We start from the raw sequence: 11,085 nt of genomic DNA on the forward strand, positions 1-11,085 counted from the left end.
TTTCAAAATCATTGTCACTAAAACTAAGCACGTCCATTTCGCGGCAGCAGTCATGTATAAACCTTGACAGCTCCCTTTTCCATTTCTGTTTATCACGTGTTTTATCTCGTTTACATATACCATGTATAATTTTCGGGACAGAACACAAAACAAGTGTAGTGACAGCCTGTGTAAGTGTTGATAACTCCTGAAACTTTTCAAAACTGATAAGAAGTTCAACAGATAGATACAGAATGACGGATATGAACATTATTTTCATAATTGTTTTGAAAAGCTGTACTCTTAATGGCTTGTATTTGTTTACTGCTTTCATGAATAGTTGATAAGGAATGCAACCTACATCATCCACTATCTTATACACCTGAGAAGTGTCGTTCCTTTCTGTATGTAGCTTGCAAAGTTCCAAAATTTCTCTGAACATTTTTGTATAAACAATTTTGAGTTTTTGAATGCTTCCCCCTACATACATTAGAACGGTTATACCCAGGACTAAATAACCAGATGACAGAGTTGTATACGCGAATAGACCTGTGTACGTAAAAATGGCTATCCTGGATAAAAATAAGAAACTGCTTACAAATATTATATTTAACATGTAGACTACAAAGGTCAGCGCAGTTACCATAAACGGAATAAGTAGATACAGAAAACACTTATAACGTGCATGTTGTGGTTGAACCTTATTCCAGGCGAAAATATAATACCCTCGAACAATTACAAACATCATGAAAAAAATAGGCATACCATAGAAAATAATACAGAGTATGATTTCCAGTGCGCACACAACAATATAACATGGCAATAACACGGTAAATATAGCACACAACACACAGTTACCATTCTCAATAAAGTACGATATTATAGTCTTGAGACGTAAAAGTTGTGTCTTGAACACGTAAACGCTGAAACTAGGATTCAAAAGCATAAAAAAATTAGCGAACATGGTGCTAGAAATTTGATAATAACCATTAGATTGTATTTCAATGTTAATAGATGTTAATCGTTGTTTTTCTTCTGTACTGATGAAAAGAGGAGAAAATGATGTGACTGTCAATTTGTTTTGAGGTAAACCACGAACTAGAATTTTTGCCAGATCGTTTGGGACACACATGAACAGTACAGCACAAATGATGTACAATGTAGTAGCAATGAATGGCCCACCTAAGTCTGGCATGAAGTTTTTCCTAGCAAGTTCATGTCCAGCCAACACTGACAGGAAGTTCATAGGTGAGCCCTGTTCAACACTAGCTACAATGAAGTCTTTCTGGTATATTCCGTGTAAGGCAATCTTCATGGCGACAATGGAAAGACTTAGTAAAGCAAATACAATTCTGCACAGTCGGGAAGCTCCAAATGGCATGTAGTCGCACACACGACGAATAGGTCGGGATATGATCCACCACACAGAAATGGGATTAAACGAGAGCCACTCAATGTCATGTCTACCTCTAATCGACGTGAGGAGATATGTAACCTCTTCACCATCCGTATATTTATTATGTTGGTGGCGTCGTCTACTGCAGTGAATCCAATCATGGACAGCTGAGCAGAATTTCAACAAAAATATCGGGAAGTAAATAAACAAGAAAATTCCTGTTATGAAAGGAAATACTCTCCATATATAACTGTGCTGAAGAACGTCATAAGAACAGAGAGTCTCTTCCCTTTCCTTACCATTTATCGTTGAAATGGTCATATGGCAACATTTGTACCCGATCACTTCTATTGGACAAATCACGTGAAGGCATAGTACTCGAATGAGACGGTGTTTGATGGCGATACGTGCCTTGTAGCAGAAGTAAATGGTTCGGAAGTTCTTCGTGGATGACTGAATTTCGTTGCTCATACGATATGCCATTTTTGTCAACGCATTGGCAATCCTTTCAGTAGTATTCATGTGACCAATGACAACAGGGCAAACGTCCATATTTTCTACATTGATATCTATTGGGAATGAATGAAGAAGAACATCTTCGGTCAGGAGGCCAAGTGACCAAACCCTATACTGAGTTGGCCAATAGAGATGTTGGATTGTCCCTCGCGAATGTCCAGGATATGCCAATACCCATTCATGTGGTTGTATAACACACTGGGTGAAGTTGACGCTTCCGTTAAATCGAAGGGATATATGCATGAACTTGTAATTGTGTTCTTTAACTACCCTTACAAATGCGTCCATTGTTCCATTGTCAACATACATTTCACAACGTCCAAATGAAGGCGTATTCACTAAATTGTTTGCTCCATCGATGTCGTCACAGGGAAGTTCACTGAATTGGTCAAATTTTAAAAACTTTTCACTCAACCCATTTTCTCCAGTTGTTTTACTTATGGTCACCTCTGCTAAAACAAATAATATTACTGAACCGAACATAAGCCAGGTAAACAAACGTGACATAATGCCAAACATAATCTACCTCTACTTTCTATAGCACCGATCTGTTCGCGATATCAACAAATTTACACGGAAACACAATATAAGGTAAGGGTTTAAGCTAGTCACATCCTGTAACGTATTGTTTGAGGACATGATTCATACCACACCAGTAAACTAATGTATATCCCAGCAGGTGATAACGATTGAAGGAGGAAATTTATTTTATCTTATGAAGGTTGAACCGATACTTTCATGTGTATCTTATTCGAACTTCCTTGTCTCGGCCATCACCTGAAAACACCTGTTCATTCAAGTTCCTGTAACACTCTACGTAATGATAATCGGGGTTTCTTTAGACGAAGGAAACATAAACATCGAATATAACAAAAGACATGTTCTGTGATCTCCATTATGAAAAATATATCTGGTCGATCATAGACCCGTCAATGTGTTCTGTAGATTGACAGATAGACAGTGTTGAAAATGACGGCGCTATTTCTTGGTGTTAGTTTAGATACTATTTGGTTCAAGTATTTTGCGCACTTTTAGGAATTCCATGCCTGGGTAGTGAGTCATTTGTCATCAGAAAGAGTATTCATCCAATATATATGCACATATTTATATATTCCAAATACTTTTTCTTTTAATATAATATTCTTCTCTAAAGTCAAAATCCACCTTTTTATGATTCTACGTAATGGAGCTTATCATGATAATACAATTCTGCATTTCAATTTATTTTAAAACACATTTTCATTTTCACTATGTACTCTGAGATTTTGCTTTGAATATGCAATGTTTTATTTAAAAAATATATATAAACAATAGATGACGCTGTCAAAATGTGAAAAAATTAATGTACTACAGGTATATCAATCGAAACATTCAAAACACAGGATTATATTACAGCAATGAAGATAAAAACGAAAATAACTAATTTAATTCACTTTTATGTACGGATTCATTCATATGAGGGTCAACTTATATTACAATGTTTTACCAAAGGAATGTGCTTTCGATTATACAGGTGAATGCAAAAATGGAATTTATAATGATAGCAGACGATCTTAAACTATATTTTGTGTTTCGTCATGACAAGTTTATAAATAGCTTTGTGGTGTCGTCTACAAAAATGTAAAAAATACTTTATGAAAAGATGAAAATTCCACACTTTCGACATTGGAGAGTTAAATGTCAGTTGTGGAAATATATCTTTGATTTTTAACTCCTGGAAATTTTCAGCTGGTGTATAACATGGAAATCTTTGAACAGTTTTACTAGTATGTGCATATGTATATGTATAATAAAATAAAATCAACACGGTAGCATTTTAGAAACATTTCCTGTTACAGTCCGATCCTACCTCTGACAAAGACAGTCACAGGTAACATACAGGACAGTTACAGGTAATGTCTCTATTCCCAGTCAGTCAAATGAAAACAAAGATTACATACATAGGTGTTTTAAATGTATTGGATGCAGACACGTATTGAAAAATGTTCACAAATAACCGCTAAGCTATATTACTTTCCCCATACTCCTACACTTTGGAATGCAAAAATTACTAAAATAAGAGAACCAGAGGCTATTTTCCTTAATTTTAAGCGATTTTATATCCTCTTTAATTCTTATTTCAAATTTGACGACAACAATCAAATCAAAATAGGTCAAAAAATAAAATAACAAAATAAACAAAACCATTTATTCATCGCCAACAAGCCAAATAATAAATAGCTCTATGATGAAGTTGACTAAATTAAAGCTTTGAAATCCCCAAGATGTTGCAATTACTATCCTATCAATTTGAGGATTTAGACAAATCGAAAGGACTTAATACCTACTTCTCTATTTTAAATGTATTGCAAAGTAATAGTCCTTACTAATTATAATTAAATTTGTAGTTGAGGAAAGTAGATAAGGTGTACACAGCATTTCAGATAGATAAAAATGTAAATAATTACATTAAATGTATTTACATGCCTATCTTCCTTGAAGTATCATGGTTAGATTTTTTTATTCCAGTAATTATATCTATAAAGGCAGAGTTCTATGAGATTAAACTAGACTTCCATATGTATACAAAAATTACAATATTTTCACAATAGCTACTACTATTTCTGATCTCCAATGCATTAAATAATGTCACCATGACACGCAAAATGAATAGATATGTTATGGAAATATTTCGTTCTAGTTAATTGACAATTATAGACATGAATATTTTGGTTTTTTATACGCGTTTTGTTTGAAGGAATATTTTCATTTCAAGGAACTTTGATACACATTAACAAACCTAGAGAAATCAGCACAATCAACCTTCATCCAATAAAACTAAAATACAAAAAATATAAGCTATAGCAAAGTCAACATCATGATCAGTACAGTATTAAAATGTATTATTCATAAATCATGAGCACCAATTGTACCTTGCCTACGAAGCGCAAACTTTTTATCTACAAAACTTGAAAAAGTGTCATGGCGGTGGGTGTGAAAAACCTGGAAAAGTGTCATATCGGCGGGTATGCGCGTGGGACGAACAGTCCAATTTTGTGACGTCTAATGAGGTAAAATGATGTTATATATTAAGACGATCTTGCCACAACGACAAGGATTAAAGCAAAATTGATGTTCTGTTTGTAAGTTTTGTTTGTTTATAAGTGCTGTTAGTTAATAATTCAAACCAAGCCCCCAGACTAGCTTCTTATCATGGCGCCAACTCGCACGTACAGTGCTCTGTACGCTTATGTCATGTCGAAAAGGAATCATAAGCCGCCATACAGTAAATACACTGTAAATCAAGTCACGCAGTTACAATAAACTTTGAAGATACAAGAAACCATGTTTTTGCTTACTTACGGCAGAGACGTATCTCTGCTTACGGTTAATATGGTTGTTTTCTAGGAATATTCACAGCAGGCGATAAGAATCACGTCAGCTCGATCTTCTTCAACAGCACAGGTCGGGGATGTCCGTGAGCAAATTCCGTAAAATATATTGTTCAAAATTTATCAATAGTTCAACCACACTGTGCTTCATTTTTTGATATAGTAATCAAATTGTTATTTAAAAAATAAACTTATTGTGGATGCTTTTAAAATAGCGATTTAAAAGATCGCAGCATTATTTACGCAGAAAATTTCCGCTAGAGGGCTCTAACTCTTTTCGATATTTTAGCCAATGAGAATGCCAGGATCGGTAAATTTTGTCTGAAAGGCCGTCGCAATAGACTGTACGTACTTTTTTTAACATAAAAAGGTTTTATCATGTTAAGTGTTATATTTAAAATATATCTTTGTATAAAATTATATAATACTCTATTGGTGTCTACTAGAGATGCTTCTTGATATTTCAATTATCTAATGCAGACCATATTGATATGTTTGTATACCGTAATGTATAATCATGATACATTATCCGATAATGTCAAATAAAGTACAATTATTTCTCTCAAAAAACCCCTTGGTTTATCCATTTAAAAAAATTCTGATACATCTTAAACTTATACTGACCATTGAAGTTAAATTATAAAAGTCTTTTATTACTACCATATAACATTATGTCCAGTCTGTTACTAAATGTGTTATATATCCATATATGTTTTTTTATAAATATATTCGACTGATCCACTTGCTTGTAAGTGGAAAACTGGAAATTATGTATCATTTGTTAAAAGTAGTTCTGTAATAAAACCAATCTTGCTCAGCTTTGATGTTTATACTTTTCATAATGATTATTTCCTCTCTAATTCAAATATAAATGAACATCAATTAGATATATGTATGAATAATACAATAATACAATTGATCTAAATTGGGTTCTCAGTAAAAATATTATTATTAGTTTCCTGTTCTTACAGTTAAATCATTTTACTAATAAATGACTCTGATTGATAAATGTGAATGTTTTTGCAATAATTGGCCATATGAACGTGTAGTCAGCGAAGCATTCACGAAGGTATGGAGGTGCATTATTCAGCTTAATTTTAATTCTATCTGAAACGTTTTAAAACTAAGATCATTTAAGACAATGATATGACTTTTCTATACTTTAAATTATGTTAGATTGAGCGTCTCTTTACAAGCTAAGACCTAACATACGATATCTGCGAAATTTCTGTCGAATGCGTTAAAATCAGTGGCGTATCAATATATATATATTATATATATACACGCTAGTGGGTGAACATGATAATACCTCTCTCGGAGAATCGACATACAAGATATACAAACAGAATATCATTGTAAATACAGACCAAATTCATTCAAAGGTATACCTTAACATGCAATAACTTGATTGATTGTCGTAATCAATAGCAGACCGGTCGTTTCTTTTGTGTAGCTCTCTGCTACGTGTGCAATCGTCACTGTACGATTGGGTTTTAAATGCGTCCTTCGCAGAAAACAAACCGAAAGCACAACTTCTTACCAGACACGCATACGGTGTTCTATACTCTGCAAAAGGGAGGGAAACCGTCGCCGTAAATTGAAGGTTTGGATCTTATATATTTATATAATATAATTTTATATGACTATATTAATGCTAGAACTGAACGTGTTGATCACAGCAGTAGCTTGATCTCCATAGATCGTGTTATTAGAGCAACAAGGTTCGATCTCATTAATGACCTTGATTTGCAAATTTAATAACGATATATGTTCTTCATTCTTATCTTGATATGACACATAGGTTTATACAACTATTATAGGCAAATAATCAAAACACTTATTGATTACTATGTATAATCATTCAAAACTTTCAATTGCTGTTTTCTCAAAACTATCAAAAATCGAAATAGCACCTTTTTGCTCTAATGGGATGATAATATGTAGACTAAAGAACCGTCATACAAAACATGTTTTATTATGTAATAATCGGGTAAGAACGAGTCGTGAAATACGAGAGTGCTCTTCAAATAGTATGATTTTATTACTGCCGACGTGTGTGTGTATTTATAACGAGTCGATACAAACACTGAATGTCCCTAGTAACACGCCGTGTCATATATAGTCTACACAGAAGACATGACTGAACAGATACACATATACCGGTAGACGTAAAAGAAACAATGTGCTCACTTTCAGTATCACTGATGGGTGTTGATTTACTTTTATTGTGTATTAACGGTCATTAGATTACTCCCTTGAATGTATAATGAATTACTCTATATCCATCCAATCAAGCCATATGAGAAATAGTCTGAGAACGAATCCTGAAATAAAGGTTTCATGACATTTTAAAAAACGTTTTTATCATGTTAAGTGTTTTATTTAAAATATATCTTTGTATAAAATTATAGAATACTCTATTGGTGTCTACTAGAGATGCTTCTTGATATTTCAATTATCTAATGCAGACCATATTGATATGTTTGTATACCGTAATGTATAATCATGATATATTATCCGATAATGTCAAATAAAGTACAATTATTTCTCTCAAAAAACACCTTCGTTTATCCAATTAAAAAAATTCTGATACATCTTAAACTTATACTGACCATTGAAGTTAAATTATATAAGTCTTTTATTACTACCATATAACATTATGTCCAGTCTGTTATTAAATGTGTTATATATCCATATATGTTATTATAGATATATTCGACTGATCCACTTGCTTGTAAGTGGAAAACTGGAAATTATGTATCATTCGTTAAAAGTAGCTCTGTAATAAAACCAATCTTGCTCAGCTTTGATGTTTATACTTTTCATAATGATTATTCCCTCTCTAATTCAAATATAAATGAACATCAATTAGATATATGTATGAATAATACAATAATACAATTGATCTAAATTGGGTTTTCAGTAAAAATATTATTATTAGTTTCCTGTTCTTACAGTTAAATCACTTTACTAATAAATGACTCTGATTGATAAATGTGAATGTTTTTGCAATAATTGGCCATATGAACGTGTAGTCAGCGAAGCATTCACGAAGGTATGGAGGTGCATTATTCAGCTTAATTTTAATTCTATCTGAAACGTTTTAAAACTAAGATCATTTAAGACAATGATATGACTTTTCTATACTTTAAATTATGTTAGATTGAGCGTCTCTTTACAAGCTAAGACCTAACATACGATATCTGCGAAATTTCTGTCGAATGCGTTAAAATCAGTGGCGTATCAATATATATATATTATATATATACACGCTAGTGGGTGAACATGATAATACCTCTCTCGGAGAATCGACATACAAGATATACAAACAGAATATCATTGTAAATACAGACCAAATTCATTCAAAGGTATACCTTAACATGCAATAACTTGATTGATTGTCGTAATCAATAGCAGACCGGTCGTTTCTTTTGTGTAGCTCTCTGCTACGTGTGCAATCGTCACTGTACGATTGGGTTTTAAATGCGTCCTTCGCAGAAAACAAACCGAAAGCACAACTTCTTACCAGACACGCATACGGTGTTCTATACTCTGCAAAAGGGAGGGAAACCGTCGCCGTAAATTGAAGGTTTGGATCTTATATATTTATATAATATAATTTTATATGACTATATTAATGCTAGAACTGAACGTGTTGATCACAGCAGTAGCTTGATCTCCATAGATCGTGTTATTAGAGCAACAAGGTTCGATCTCATTAATGACCTTGATTTGCAAATTTAATAACGATATATGTTCTTCATTCTTATCTTGATATGACACATAGGTTTATACAACTATTATAGGCAAATAATCAAAACACTTATTGATTACTATGTATAATCATTCAAAACTTTCAATTGCTGTTTTCTCAAAACTGTCAAAAATCGAAATAGCACCTTGTTGCTCTAATGGGACGATAATATGTAGACTAAAGAACCGTCATACAAAACATGTTTTATTATGTAATAATCGGGTAAGGACGAGTCGTGAAATACGAGAGTGCTCTTCAAATAGTATGATTTTATTACTGCCGACGTGTGTGTGTATTTATAACGAGTCGATACAAACACTGAATGTCCCTAGTAACACGCCGTGTCATATATAGTCTACACAGAAGACATGACTGAACAGATACACATATACCGGTAGACGTAAAAGAAACAATGTGCTCACTTTCAGTATCACTGATGGGTGTTGATTTACTTTTATTGTGTATTAACGGTCATTAGATTACTCCCTTGAATGTATAATGAATTACTCTATATCCATCCAATCAAGCCATATGAGAAATAGTCTGAGAACGAATCCTGAAATAAAGGTTTCATGACATTTTAAAAAAGGTTTTTATCATGTTAAGTGTTTTATTTAAAATATATCTTTGTATAAAATTATAGAATACTCTATTGGTGTCTACTAGAGATGCTTCTTGATATTTCAATTATCTAATGCAGACCATATTGATATGTTTGTATACCGTGATGTATAATCATGATATATTATCCGATAATATCAAATAAAGTACAATTATTTCGCTAAAAAATCCCCTTGGTTTATCCAATTAAAAAAATTCTGATACATCTTAAACTTATACTGACCATTGAAGTTAACTTATATAAGTCTTTTATTACTACCATATAACATTATGTCCAGTCTGTTATTAAATGTGTTATATATCCATATATGTTTTTTTATAAATATTCGACTGATCCACTTGCTTGTAAGTGGAAAACTGGAAATTATGTATCATTTGTTAAAAGTAGTTCTGTAATAAAACCAATCTTGCTGAGCTTTGATGTTTATACTTTTCATAATGATTATTTCCTCTCTAATTCAAATATAAATGAACATCAATTAGATATATGTATGAATAATACAATAATACAATTGATCTAAATTGGGTTTTCAGTAAAAATATTATTATTAGTTTCCTGTTCTTACAGTTAAATCATTTTACTAATAAATGACTCTGATTGATAAATGTGAATGTTTTTGCAATAATTGGCCATATGAACATGTGTAGTCATTCACGGAGGTATGGAGGTGCATTATTCAGCTTAATTTTAATTCTATCTGAAACGTTTTAAAACCAAGATCATTTAAGACAATGATATGACTTTTCTATACTTTAAATTATGTTAGATTGAGCGTCTCTTTACAAGCTAAGACCTAACATACGATATCTGCGAAATTTCTGTCGAATGCGTTAAAATCAGTGGCGTATCAATATATATATATTATATATATACACGCTAGTGGGTGAACATGATAATACCTCTCTCGGAGAATCGACATACAAGATATACAAACAGAATATCATTGTAAATACAGACCAAATTCATTCAAAGGTATACCTTAACATGCAATAACTTGATTGATTGTCGTAATCAATAGCAGACCGATCGTTTCTTTTGTGTAGCTCTCTGCTACGTGTGCAATCGTCACTGTACGATTGGGTTTTAAATGCCTCCTTCGCAGAAAACAAACCGAAAGCACAACTTCTTACCAGACACGCATACGGTGTTCTATACTCTGCAAAAGGGAGGGAAACCGTCGCCGTAAATTGAAGGTTTGGATCTTATATATTTATATAATATAATTTTATATGACTATATTAATGCTAGAACTGAACGTGTTGATCACAGCAGTAGCTTGATCTCCATAGATCGTGTTATTAGAGCAACAAGGTTCGATCTCATTAATGACCTTGATTTGCAAATTTAATAACGATATATGTTCTTCATTCTTATCTTGATATGACACATAGGTTTATACAACTATTATAGGCAAATAATCAAAACACTTATTGAATACTATGTATAA

Source organism: Ylistrum balloti, unplaced genomic scaffold, assembly GCF_031769215.1.
Source record: "Ylistrum balloti isolate Yb309-2 unplaced genomic scaffold, AGI_CSIRO_Ybal_v1 Utg371802, whole genome shotgun sequence".
Classification (NCBI taxonomy): Eukaryota; Metazoa; Mollusca; class Bivalvia; order Pectinida; family Pectinidae; genus Ylistrum; species Ylistrum balloti.